We start from the raw sequence: 13,758 nt of genomic DNA, 5'->3' as shown, positions 1-13,758 counted from the left end.
TATGTTTCTTACTGCTTGGATCACAGCAAAGAGACCCAGCTACCATCTCAGCCACTGCCACAGAAATGGATTCTCCATTAACTCTTCAAAGACCTAACTGAACTCTGTTTCTTGAACTCCTTTTTCTTGAGGTCAGATACCTAGTTACACCCCCTTTGTTAGACCATTCCTCTAATTCCTCCTATAGAGAATGGAGACTTCCTTATTTGCCCACAAACAGTTAAATATTTTTGCCTATTAATGCAGAAATCATGCAGATTAAACTATATGCCATAAAGGGCAATGAAAAACAAGTTATAATGGTTGTTTCTTTGTATTGGCAAATAGCATTTTTAGTTAGTAAAAACATGTTTCCTGACCCCTGCCTTTACCTAGTATGTGACAATTTGACACGTAGTGTCAGTAAATCAGGCAGTTTACTGACCTGATTACAATGTTGAGGCCATCAATTATATTGTTATATCCTTTACTCAGATGGATTGTATCAACATATCATGGGGAAGAGCGTTAGCAGCTAATGTAAAATAAATGTGTTGGCAGGTTAAATATTTGGTTCTTCAGTGAAACTCCCTCTCCTGTTGTTATGATGGTCTGTAACAATCAACAATTTAGTTGGGGATTTTGGGAGGCTCTTGTAACCTAATAAGAATGATACATTGCTGTAGGTCTGGAGTTTTCTTTTTTTTTCTTTTTTCTTTTTACATCTTTATTGGAGTATAATTGTTTTACAATGGTGTGTTAGTTTCTGCTTTATAACAAAGTGAATCAGCTATACATATACATATATCCCCATATCTCCTCCCTCTTGCGTCTCCCTCCCACCCTCCCTATCCCACCCGTCTAGGTGGTCACAAAGCACCGAGCTGATCTCCCTGTGCTATGCAGCTGCTTCCCACTAGCTACCTATTTTACATTTGGTAGTGTATATATGTCAATGCCACTCTCTCACTTCCTCCCAGTTTACCCTTCCCCCTCCTCTTGTCCTCACAATTTCATACCACTTTCTGTACCTCCATACACCCCAAAGTAGGAGTTAATTCATCCTGGACACAGTTTCCTATAACCCACTGTTTTGAAGGAATCACATATGAAGCAAGTCTCCTGTCCAAGAGTTAATGCCTTACTGTCCCACCTGCCACGGAGGGCTGTGAGTCTGAGTTATGGTGCCCAGACCAAAAGGGATTATATGAGCAGACATTCTTCAGAAATAATGACTTATGAGTGCCTGTCTCATTTCCCTTTCCCTGGTGATATCCCCACAAAGCCCAGTTAGAAAGGATTCAGCAACTTGCAGGAAACAGAATTTGAGTTCTGAAACGTCCAAAGATGAGTGAATGCCCCTTTTTTCTTCTCTGGAGCATTTCTAATCACAATTTTCTTACCACAGCCTAGATGATGAGTGAGATGAACTCTAAAAATAGTATCTTCTGAGCTACTTCTCTGTCTTGTGAGGTCCCCAAAGCAAAGCTACTGAATGATTTGCAGCTCATTGTAACCAGAATCTTCACAGATGTGGAACTATTGGGTTTTCTTTTAATCCTGGAAGGTGCCAGATGGATGATGTTTATGGCTGGGGTCTTGACTTGGGATCACGGTAAGAGGGAGGCTAAAATGGTGGTGAGTCCGTCAGCCTCTGCCTTCCACAAAAGCATTGGAAAGCAGTTTTCTCAGTTTGAGCTGAGCAGAGTAATGTCCGCATTCTATATTATCTGGCCACCTTCCTGGGGGCCAAACAGACTTACCAGTTGAGATAATTAGGGCAGAGCCAACATCTCTGCCTCCTGGGCAGCAAAGCCTCCAATGGTTTAACCAAAACTTAAAAGGAAGTCACCAGTTCTATCGTGCTTCCTACATATCATCATTTATAAAATTGAACCATTTTATTATCCTATTTCCTGGCCTATTATTTATGGGGTATTTATTTCAGAAATAAAATATGGGGGAATCAAAGGAGGGGAGAAGGATCTTGTTTCCTTCCCTGTCCTAACTATCAAATTAAGTCTTGGCTTTACCATTCCTGAAACAAATGAGTGTGATATTTACATCCATGTTCACTGTTCATTCTTTCCACCACTCGCAGGAACTAGCAAACTGTTAATTCCCTGGTAAGTTCCAAACAAGAATGACATGAAACAGAATTTCTAGAAAGTGAGGGAATGTTCTAGCAGTTTCTGGTGAGGTGGCTAATTATTTTTTAGGGATGGTTTTAAGAATAGACCTGCTACTAACAACATTAAGACTGGATGGGACATCAACTTCAACTAGAAGAAAAGAGTACTCGTGACACTTTTAATTAATTAAGAAATCTCCTTGCATCAAGACAGTTAAAAAAAACTAATATTCTCCTACTGATAGAAATGCAACTTCTCCCTCTTGTGCAAGAGGGAGGAGATATGGGGATATATGCATAAGTATAGCTGATTCACTTTGTTATAAAGCAGAAACTAACACATCATTGTAAAGCAATTATACTCCAATAAAGATGTTTAAAAAAAAAAAAAAAGAAAGAAATGCAACTCCTCAGAGCATATGAATGTTTCCTCTAGAACATCTTGTACTAGCTTGGCAAGGCTATATATAGCTTTACACTCTGCTGGGTGTACTGAGCTGTCTTCAGTCACCGTGGATAGGGTACCTTCTCCCCTCTCCTCCTCACCCCACTAGTTTAAAAACAAACAAGGAAAGTAAACAAACAAAAACAATGCTTTCCTCACCCACTTTACTGGTGATTAAATTTTCCTTCATAGGACATCAACATTTCATTTCCCAATTAAAAAGATACCCAATCCAATACCTTTGCAAGGTAGACATCAGGACCTTACCTGAGATCTGGTTTTCATAGGCCAGGAGGCATAACGGTAACTGTTTTGGAAGGATGGATGCCAGACTGTGGTGAAAATGAGAAAGAAACAGGAAGTTAAAGAATATTTAAGACAGAGTTTGGGCATCCCTCAAAGTAACCCAGGGCCAGATTTCACACTGAGAGTGGCTTGTTAGAGAAGTTCTTGGAGCCTAGGCACTGTGGTCAAACACACTTTGGTCGAAATCCCATCTTTGTTGTACTGATCTATAAAACTTTAGGCAAATCATCTAATGTCTCTAAACCTCATTTTCCTCTTCTATAGAGCACATGTCAGCTACCTGGCCATTCATGGGTATTTCAGTAAATGATACCCACCATAGATACATCACTGTGTCAGAAATGCATAGAGACCCAGAGAAATATTCAGGTGAGAGACATTGACTATTCATTAGAAAATAGCATAGAATCTCATATTGAGTGAAGTAAGACAGAGAAAGACGAGTATATGATCTTTCTTATATGAGGAATCTAAAAAAAAGCTACCAATGAACTTATCTACAAAACAGAAATACAGTTACAGTTGTAGAAAATAAACTTATGGTTACTGGAGTGGGACGTGGAAAGAGGGATAAATTGGAAGATTGGGATTGACACATACACACTACTATATAAAGAATAGATAACTAATAAGGACCTACTGTATAGCACAGGGAACTCTACTCAATACTCTGTAATGGCCTATATGGGAAAATAATCTAAAAAAGAGTGGATATATGTATTTGTATAACAGATTCACTTTGCTGTATACCTGAAAATAACTCAACATTATAAATCAGTTATACCCCAATAAAAAATTTAAAAAAAGAAAAAAAATGAATTATACATAGAAACAGAGATTTTTTTTCCCCTAAAAATCCTTAAAAACTTTTTGAACAGTTATTAAAATATTAAACTGGTTAAAATATTCTCCTCTCTGACAGTGATTATGTGAAGAAGATGTTTTGCTCAGGCAACCCTGTGCAGAGGTATAAAACAGGGTATTTTGCTTCTGGACAGCTTAATCAAGATTATCTTAACCATCCCCTCAGCCTGATTAAACAGGGCTTCTTTCTGACTCTAGGTCCCTGACTTCCCTTTTCTTAGAGCATTTATTTTAGAAAACCTGTCATTGTAAATCCTTTCTCTGCCCCTTTGAATTGTATGTAAATCTTCTCCCAGACTCTTGTCAGTTTTACAACCCAGGAAATGTTTTTCTCAAGGACCTAGGAATCATTTTGAAAAGTAAACACTGAAGGATAAAGTGTCCCACTCTCCCAGTTTCTGTGGAGGGTAGGTTGAACTTCCATGGGTGCCAATTAGCAAACACAGTTTGACTAATCACAGAAAAAAAAATTTGCACACTCAGGAACAACTAAACGTGCTCACAAACCCTGGTGATCAACCTGCTCTCTCACATCATCCAGTACTTTTCCACTAGCTCACCCTCAGGGTTTTAAACCCTCTGCCGTTTGTTCCAGTGAGGCTAAGGATCCAGACTTGCCCTGGGCTCTCTACCTCATTGCTGGGAATAGTATCAGAATAAAATCAACTTCTGTCTGCTCATCTTATCCTGTGCCCATATTTCTTTTTTCTGTAAGAAGCTCCACTCTGGCTTTGGAGCCTCCCTCTTGGCCATGAGTGCTCCTGTCAACATCTAGTCTAGTACAGTTTCTAAAACCTTCAAGGGGTAATGAATTGCAGGCTGATGAAACTTGCAATGGAAGGGAAGTCCATCTACACTTGGAGCCCTTTAAGGTACAAGAATGTCTATCCCCTAATATCTTCCTCTTGTGAGTCTACCTCCTGCTGACCTCCAGGGGTGAATTGGTGTAGCAAAGTGTAGTGGTAACGGCCTCATATTTGTTCCTAGTATGCATGGTCTTTTGCAATGTGACTTTGCCACCTCTCCTGTCAAGAGATGCAGTCTTCTTCTCCAACTCTTGAATCTGAGTATGGTCTTATGCCTTGCTTCAGTTAATTGGACACTAGCCAATATGCCAGAAGTAGAGTCTTCAAAAGTGTGCATTGGCAGCTACTGAGCCTGCGCATCTGGAGCCTGTGCTCCGCAACAAGAGACGCCGAGATAGTGAAGAGGCCCGCGCACCGTGATGAAGAGTGGCCCCCGCTTGCCACAACTAGAGGAAGCCCTCGCACAGAAATGAAGACCCAACACAGCCAAAAATAAATATAATAAATAAATAAATAAAAGATTACTATTAAAAAAAAAAAAAAAAAGTGTGCCTTGGGGCTTGCCCTTTCTTGCATGCTATGGGACACATACTGCCTCCAAATAATGAGAAGCCATGCAAAGAGATCCCAGCCATCACAGCTTCTCCGGCTGAGTTCCCAAGCATCTTAGTGAGGCCATTCTAGTGTGATCTATTACATCCCAAAACATCTAGCCAGCCTACAGAATCATGGTACATGATACATATCTGAGTTGCACTTTTTAAAAAATATAGTAAAAGCTGATAACATTAGGATGTTACATTTACTAAGAAAGCGTGAATGAGTTCCCAAGCATGAGAAATGATGAGAAGTTAGCTAGAGAAGGAGGGGTATCCAAGAAAACATTCCTTCATATGGTGAGCCTCAAACCTGAAATGTTAGCTGGAATTTAAAAGAAATTTTTTTAAGTTAATTCAGAATCTCATAGAAAATCAATCTCTCTGTTAAGACTAGAAATATCTCAGCTTTGAACACTTTTTTCATTCTTATTAGACTTGAGAGCATGCCCATTGATCTAGCAAGAGCAATTTGCTAATAATTAGGCTGGCAAGGCAGGCTTGAGATTATTACCAAAAGGGTGGGTGAGGGGCCCCTTTAGTTCATAAAAGTCACAGGCCTAGAGAGAGAAAAGATGAAGAAGCAGCAGCAACCAAAAATGCCTCTGTTCCCTAAAATTCAGGTGAGATTAAACTCTATCACAGAAAAAAGTCATCCCATGCGGTATTCAATGCCGTCTGCAGAGAAGAAATGGTCTTTAAGTTCCCCTCCCAAGAGATCCTACAAACTCTTACATTCCTTTCACATTACACTTACCTCTCCTCCTCCTCCTCTTCCTTTTTTTTCCTTCTTCTTCTTCTCCTTCTCCTTCTTTGCTTCCATGAATATAAACAATATGCACTTGTCCATATCTCCCATTAGACCTGAAGTTCATTGAGTGCAGGGTCTGTGCTTAATTCATGTTTTTATCTCCTTCAATACAAGGTACAGAGAAGGTGCTCAATAAATGTGTGCTACATAAATGAATGGAAGAGGACAAGTTCTATGTAATACAGGGAGTAACATCCAGATAACTCTGTTCCTGCTCCTAAGGCCTGAACAGGGAGCTTGGCAAACAGCGGCCACCTTTCTTCGTATGAATTAAAGTTTATATTACAGAAAGCTGCCATAATGCATGAAAATGTGTCATATTTTTTCATGAGGGCACCTGAAATTCCTCCAGGAAAATCATGACATGATACATCTATAATATGTCTGTTTGAATGAATTCCTTTGAGTAAATTCCAGATAGTATTTGTTACTTGTATCCCTTCTTTTCCTTTGGGAGAACAAAAGCCTCAGCAGGGAACAGACTTCATGATGTTCCAAGACAAAACTTTCAGAGACAGCACATGCCTAACAAGATACAACCCAAAGTAATATTTTTTGGAAGCTCAAACTAATTAAAAACAGTATTGTTTGCTTTCAACCGGTTAATAGGGTGAGATTATTTTTACTGTTTCAGTTTGCTTATACCCCAAAAAAGAAAAAAAAAAACTATCCCTTTCCTTATAAAATATTTATTGTTTTATATTTTAAAAGAAAGAACCAAGTCAACTTTATTTTGAAAGGCACATTAAAAATGTAAGCACAAAGCACAGCGCACATTTCACAGAAGATAGAAACAGCTACAATTTTTTTTCATCTACCAGAAGAAATCAAATGAAGCCAGTTTGCCTCTGGGGTTTTAAACATCATTACAATTCATCTTAATAATGAAGTTAAAATTAACTGAAAAAATACAAAATGGGGGAAAAAAAATCCCTCACATCACTTACATGGGTTTATTCATGGGAAAATGGATAAAAATAATATCCTTCGGGTATGGTTAAGAAAAAAATCAAAATAACCAGTATATAGGTGACCCATGATTGAACCACACCTTAGGCATTTTGTGTTTATAGAAACATAAACTAATGCATGACACACACACTTTATACCCGTATGTAAACATATGTTCAGAATACACACATATACACCCAACAAAAAATAAATGCAACCAAGAGATCTTTAAATTATATTCAAAAATACTACACTCAAGGTGATCTACTTACCATGGAATTCTGTTTCTGATACCGCATATAACTAACCACAGGAACTCAGTTCTGCTTCATGTAAGCTTCCCAGTTGTCACTGTGGAATCTTTCTGTTGAGGAATGAAAAGACAGATGAAAAGGTCAAAAAGGTGCATCTCCACTCCACAGGGCCCTCAAATGTCTCCATGAGCACTCCTGCTTTGACTTCCATCCTCCCCCTCTGAGAGAAAGAACAAAACAGGTGCTTGCTCCTTGGAAATGGATAGGGGATTTGTTTTTTAACCAATTAAATCCTTTTCAGAAAACTAAAGCTGTCACATTGAGGATATAATGATGGTAACAATAATGAATTACAGAGCCAGGTTACACACTAGAAGATGCAGTGTTCGCTTGGCTATCAGATGGGAACTCGGCTTACTGATTCATACTCTTCGGTGGTACAGTTCAGAATTCAATCATTTCTCTTCAAACCAGCAAATTACAATATTTTGGTTTTCATTGAAAAAAATAAAAACCTGTAAGTTTCCTGAGGAGGTATGCAAAGTTACAAATTACAGGAATGAACCTATTGATTTGCTGTTATTGTTGAAAGTGGGAGAGATAATTGACTTAATATTTCTTAATATTAAGCTTAGTATTTCTTCAGTGTTTTGGAGAAACCAAACATAAAGAGCAAAGTATACTAGGAAATAGAGAAAGCCCAAAGTCTCATGGAGTTTTTGCCTTTTCAAGTAAACAATTCCAGAAAGGCTGAGGATGAAATCAAGACTATTTGTTCCTAACACGGAGGGATCATTCTCTGTCTCTCTCTCTCTCTCTCTCTCAATAACCATCACCTCTAATTAATCTGAGTTTTCACCCTATCATTCTGATTCCTTTAAATATTTAGCCTTTTTTTCATACTACAAATGCAGAATAATAATAAGGTGTCAAAAAGTCACAATTAACACATTATTTGTTCCAAGATTTTACCATTGGTGACCTGGTTATATGGTTAATTGTAAGTATGGTTTGAGGAAACACTCCAAAATTTACATGCTACCTGTATAACTGAGTAATATATGTACAGAAAATAATACATGCACAGAAAATTTTCCCACAAAGTGTTTATTTACCTAATAAAAACAGAGATGACAACAGGTGGAGAAATTAACATGAATGGGGGGCTTGATATCTAAGTAAAGATTTTAAATGATTTAATACTACTTCTCCATTGAAAAGATAAGGAATCATAGCAAGTGAGCAGTTCAGAATATATGTGATGGAAATCTATGGAATCATAGAGTTCTAACATACATATGTAATGGCTTAGATGTCACCCCCAAGTTAAGAATAAAAAAGGTGCTTTGTATCACTCAGCTGGTTATTTCATAGAACACAGTATATTCATTCTATTTTCCTGTACAAGGCAGTTTAGCACAGTGGCATATGCAGAGGCTCTGAATTCATACCGCTGGTACCCAGATCCCAGTTATTCACTTGCTACCTGTCTGATTTTGCACAAATTTATATTGCTTTCTGACATGAGTTTCATTTGTAAAATGGAGATAATTCTATCCATTAGTGTCCAATCAGGAGCTAGGAATTACATAGTAATGTGAAGGGGAAAAGTTTAAAATAAAGGATTGACCATAGCAGGGTGTTGGAGTTAGGAAGGAATGGGAAGCAAGCATGAGGACGCTAAGGAACGTAGGAATAGCAGATATAAGGAACAGATCTCAGGGTGAGATTGAACACCCAAGGAAGCAGCCGCGCCAGGGCTGAGATCCAGACTTCAATAGAGGGGACACATCCGTGGCTTGCTGGATGACAGAGAAGTCACTGTGGTTTCTTACTAGTATAACTTGCTGAAAATCCAGCATCTGCAATATACCAAAAACTTACTTTCTAGGGTTCCAAGGAAAGCTGTTCATGAGGAGGTGTCTCAATGAAAACTCTCCACTATAAAGGTGCACAAGGGGAGAGCCAGGGGAACCTGAGGGCCATCAGCTGCTAGAGAAGCTGGACATACTTCAGCAACCTACCTACTGAACACACTGAAATCAGAAATCACCTCCTAAAGCCTCATAAAGGCTGTACCTCCTAATACTATCATACTGAGCACTAGAATGTCAACATATAAATTTGAGGGGGGGGACACATTCAGATCATAGCAGGCACCAATTTGTTTTCACTACTTTTTAAAACTCTGAAATAATAATCCTAAAGATCACCTCACCTCCATGAATGGAATGAATAAGATTGTCACCTCCTTGAGGACAAGAATGATGTCTTCATTTAATTGGGTGCAATAAATCCTTGCTATACTGTTGCAGAATGCAAGAGTTGGTGCAAAAAAGAAAATTTGGCTAATACAATCTTCAATCCAAAAGAGCCTTCAAAATCCATGCATTGAATTACTCTGTCCCACATCTCCAGTAATGAATGCATGATACTAAAGAGAGTGTACAGGTATTTAGCAATAACTAATAACGTCCCAGAGAACTCAGTACTTGGAGAACTCTTGTGTAGTACATAAGTCTCTTCACTTACAGGGAACTTTTCCTCTCCTCCAATAGGTAACCATCCCTCCTCACTCTTTGCTCTTGACTTCCCTTCTTATTTATCTGAAAGAAAGGGCACAATCAGAAGAAAAAGACTTATTTTCCCAGCATTACATCTAAGAACCCACAGACTCTGTTTACCTACTATCTCAACATTTGTCCTGTCCATGCCCATTTTCAAAGGTCAGTTCCTCAAAATGTGCACTGGACCACACTCTCTCACCTATTCAAGGAATGTATCTCCTCTTCCTCCCACATCATAATTCCTACTCTCTTTACAGTTCTAATAACATACAAACATGCTATAATATTTCCTATTTTTAAAGTCTCTCTGATGCCCTCATACTTTTTATCAGCTGCTCCCCTTTATAGCAAGAATCCCTGAAAGAGTTGTAGGTATGCTCCAATTTTCTCTTTAACATTTTGATCCCACCACTACTTTGAAATTCCTTTAGTTGTAGTCACAATGACTGCATCTTGCTAAATCCAATGATCACTTCTGCATCGATTTGTCTGGTCCTCCAGTACAATAATATTTGACAAAGTGAACATATTTTCCTTCTTGAAAAACTTTCTTCACTCAGCTTTAAAAATATCAAATTCATATGGAAATTTCCCCATTCACTGATTATATTTACTGACTCCTCTTTCTCTTAATGTTACAGTGCCCTAACCCTTACACCTAAAATGGTTATTTCCTATCAAAATAATCTTATCCAATTTGACTGTATATACTGATGATGTCCACGTGTGTAACAACATCACTTACTTCTTCTCTTAGTTTCAGACTCATTTATACAGCTACCTTCTTGGTATTTAAATATTTGGTAGGAAGTTCAAAAAGAGAATTCTTGATTTCTCACACCTAAAACACAAATCTGCCCATCCCCATGTCTCTCTCATCTCAAAATTGGCACTACCCTTTAACCACTTTCTAATGCCAACATGATAACCTTTGATTTTTCTCTTTTCTTATCATCCCATATCTAATCCATCAGCAAGATAGGGTCATCTTGACCCTATCTTCAAAGCATATCCTGAGCCCAACAGCTTCTCACCACCTCTACTTTTATCTCTCTAGTCCCAGGAGCCATCATTTTCTGGCTGTACTACTTTAATAGTCATCTAACTGGACTACCAGCTTCTACTTTTTCCTTCCATAGTTTCTTGTCCCCATGAAGGCTGACATGAACTTTTCGAAGTTACCTCGTGCTCCAGAGCAAAGAATAGCTAGTTTGAAAATCTAGTTTTTCTTCTTCTTGCCTTCACAACTGGAGTACATGTTACAGTTTCCCTTGCAGTTAGGTTTAGTTGTTAATGCCTTTTTAGCCAATGAAATATAAAGAGAAGTGATATTTACCACTGCCAAGTCTAAACTCCAAACGCTTCTATACATGATTCCCATGTTCTTTTTCCTTCTTCTAGGCTTGAGACAGTAAGCATGCAACTTGCCTCCATATGAATTTTGTAGGGAACAGGTAAGAGTAAATTCTTATGTCCTTACCATTCTCATAGTCATCCTGGATGCAGGGTATGGCACCATCAGGACTGGAACAGGACTATATTTTCCCTTTATCCAGAGAGCTGTGACATCTAGGAACACAGCATTAAGGCTCTCCCTCTGAGAAATTGCCATGTATTGGATGACTGGCTCCACCTCTTTCTTCCTTCTTAAAAATAATATAAAGAAAAAAATAGAAAGTCAGAGTTATTTTGCTCTTGATGCTTATATCCTTACCAGATTTGTAAGGAAACTTTAGGGGGAGACGTAGTATGGAAAACTCAGCTTTTGTTTCAAATATATTGATAAGGTTTGGTCTGGTTGTGCACTTCCAAAACACTTTGTACCACTAAATAATATTTGAGAGCTACAAGTAAAAACTCTTGATTCAAAATGTTTTAGTCTATGTTAGAATATTCCAAAGATGAAAATCAATCTCTACTCTAGAAACAGAGAATGATATCAAAAATTGAATTAAATAGGAAAGTAGTGACAAATTTTCACTTTGAGATAAACGTGTGAGACTAGCTGACAACAGGAGAGCAAGTTCAGATTCTCACTCCTCTAGTGGTATGGTCTAACAGGCATTTAGCTAGCTGAATAGGGCAGGAAAAGAGGGTCTTCAGCCTACACCTGAGAATGCACTGAAGTCACTAAAACTATCATTGAAGACTTGAGGTTTCCTATCAAATTTGGGGATTTTTTTTTCTTTCAAGGTGATCAGCCTAGACCAATAAAAAATTTTGTCTCAAATGGCCCAAAGGCTAAGTGCTGGAAACTAAAACTAATCTCTGATAACATGAATATAAACTATTAAAATTGCTATGTCTGCACAAAACTTGGAGGTTCTCATTTCTCGCAATCAAGTGTCCATTGGAGATTTTAACTCATTTTCATTTTGCTGTTACCAAGAAGAATAAAGTCTAACACCTGTGTCTTCAAGTAAACCACAAGACAGCCACTTAGGTTTAGAAAACATAATGTTACATCACCACAGTGCAGGAGTAATACCTATGCTTCAGTGCCTAGAGGAAAAAGAGTACTACAGCAAAAAAAAAAAAAGTAAATTACTTTTGATTTTTCGTTTGGTATTGAGATTTTTACTCTTTACACAATTCATTGCACACATAACCAAAGGGGGAGAAAGCATCAACTAATGGGTGTTTTAGATGTGCTGTAGAATTTATGCAGCTACAATGGACTTAGTAAATTAGACAGTAAAAGTTAAACTTTTTCCTCAAGAAAACTATGAACATCAATCTTAATCCAGATCCATGAAAATGAAAGGAAGGAAAGTTAGGCATTAAGGTCTATTTGAATACATTCTATCTGCAGCGTGAAAAGCAAGGATAGAAAGAATATTTTATCTAATAAAAGATTAATGTGAGAACACTTCTCTGAGTGATAACCGCATTGCTTCCTCTCAGAGCTAATTATGCCTTTGAATTGCATTCAAACAGAAAGATACAAAGTTACCTTCAGCAAATACTTATTTTAATTGTTTAATAGTGAATACTTTTTTTGAGATGATTGAGTTATTTCTCTGAGAGATATACAATCCATCTGTCCTCAGTGGAATATTGAAGATGAACAATGTTATTCCTTCGGAAGAAAGATTTGGAATAGTGTAACTACTGACATCAGACTGTTTTTGTCAAGAGAGAATTTTAAATTAAACTTATTTTGGCCATTAAATTATTCTATGGAGTTTTTGAATGGACAAAACTCAGGAATTAATCCACAGCTGTGGTCTGTATCTTCACATAGAAAGATATGAGGTCTTCTGTAACCTAATTTCTATACACCCATACAGAGCACTGAGAAGCTAGGGCTGAGATTGTCTTATCATCCAATCTCACTTGGAACTCCAAGAAAATACATATACATATTAGTATCTCTTATAAGAGAGACTGATATCTTCTAACTGCTCAGTGGTAGAAGTGGCAGAAATGATGGCAGTGGGTTATCTGGTGGGGTGGAGTACTTTGTTACTGAAATTGTCTAGAATTTATGGTACATAGTGATAATAAATTATAACCCAACTTTTAGTAGGTATTATTATTTTAAAATTCTCCTCAGGCACTGCACCCCTGACAGGTGCGTATAGGGCAGACCACTCCACTACCACTACCTGGGTATATCATTTAGTGTAACTACTTGATGCTCATTATCCTATCGAATTCTCTCAGCCAGGGAAAGGAAACTCAGAGGGCAAGTAAACTGCCTCACACAGTTACTCAACTAGTTAAACAAAGTACTACAGTTACCAACTATTAAACAAGTTACTCAACTTATTCGACTAGTAACTGGCAGAGCCAGGATTAACACCAATTAAAACCAAGAGCTTCCTGATGCCAAAGCTTGTATATTAACCATTAGTTAGGCTGTTCAAATGAGTCACCTGACTCTCCCAACTATCATCTCCTTCTTCATTCCTTAAACGTCACTTTCCCAGTATGGAAGTACTCAGTCTGACACAAAACTAACCGAAATGACATTTGCACCCTAACTTTCCTAGCGATGCGGGAAACGTTTTCTTATATGAGTCCTGCTGTAGGAAAGAGCCATGCA

General features: G+C 37.9%; 1 long non-coding RNA gene across 1 annotated transcript in view; it reads right to left on the bottom strand.

Annotated features, from left to right (window-relative positions):
* Nucleotides 1-11,349, bottom strand: part of LOC132363716 (uncharacterized) — a 55,846-nt gene extending 44,497 nt beyond the window's left edge. Inside the window, exons 1-5 of the long non-coding RNA XR_009502647.1 lie at nucleotides 11,191-11,349; nucleotides 9,676-9,749; nucleotides 7,162-7,253; nucleotides 5,885-6,040; nucleotides 2,823-2,887 (exon numbers count right to left, since the gene is read on the bottom strand). This is a non-coding gene — a long non-coding RNA (uncharacterized LOC132363716). The remainder of the gene's footprint in view (nucleotides 1-2,822; nucleotides 2,888-5,884; nucleotides 6,041-7,161; nucleotides 7,254-9,675; nucleotides 9,750-11,190) is intronic.
* Between the last annotated feature and the right edge of the window lie 2,409 nt (nucleotides 11,350-13,758).

This window comes from Balaenoptera ricei, chromosome 3, assembly GCF_028023285.1.
Source record: "Balaenoptera ricei isolate mBalRic1 chromosome 3, mBalRic1.hap2, whole genome shotgun sequence".
NCBI classification, from domain to species: Eukaryota; Metazoa; Chordata; class Mammalia; order Artiodactyla; family Balaenopteridae; genus Balaenoptera; species Balaenoptera ricei.
Note: the sequence above shows the minus strand (reverse complement) of the source record. Positions and strands in the feature narration are given on the sequence as shown.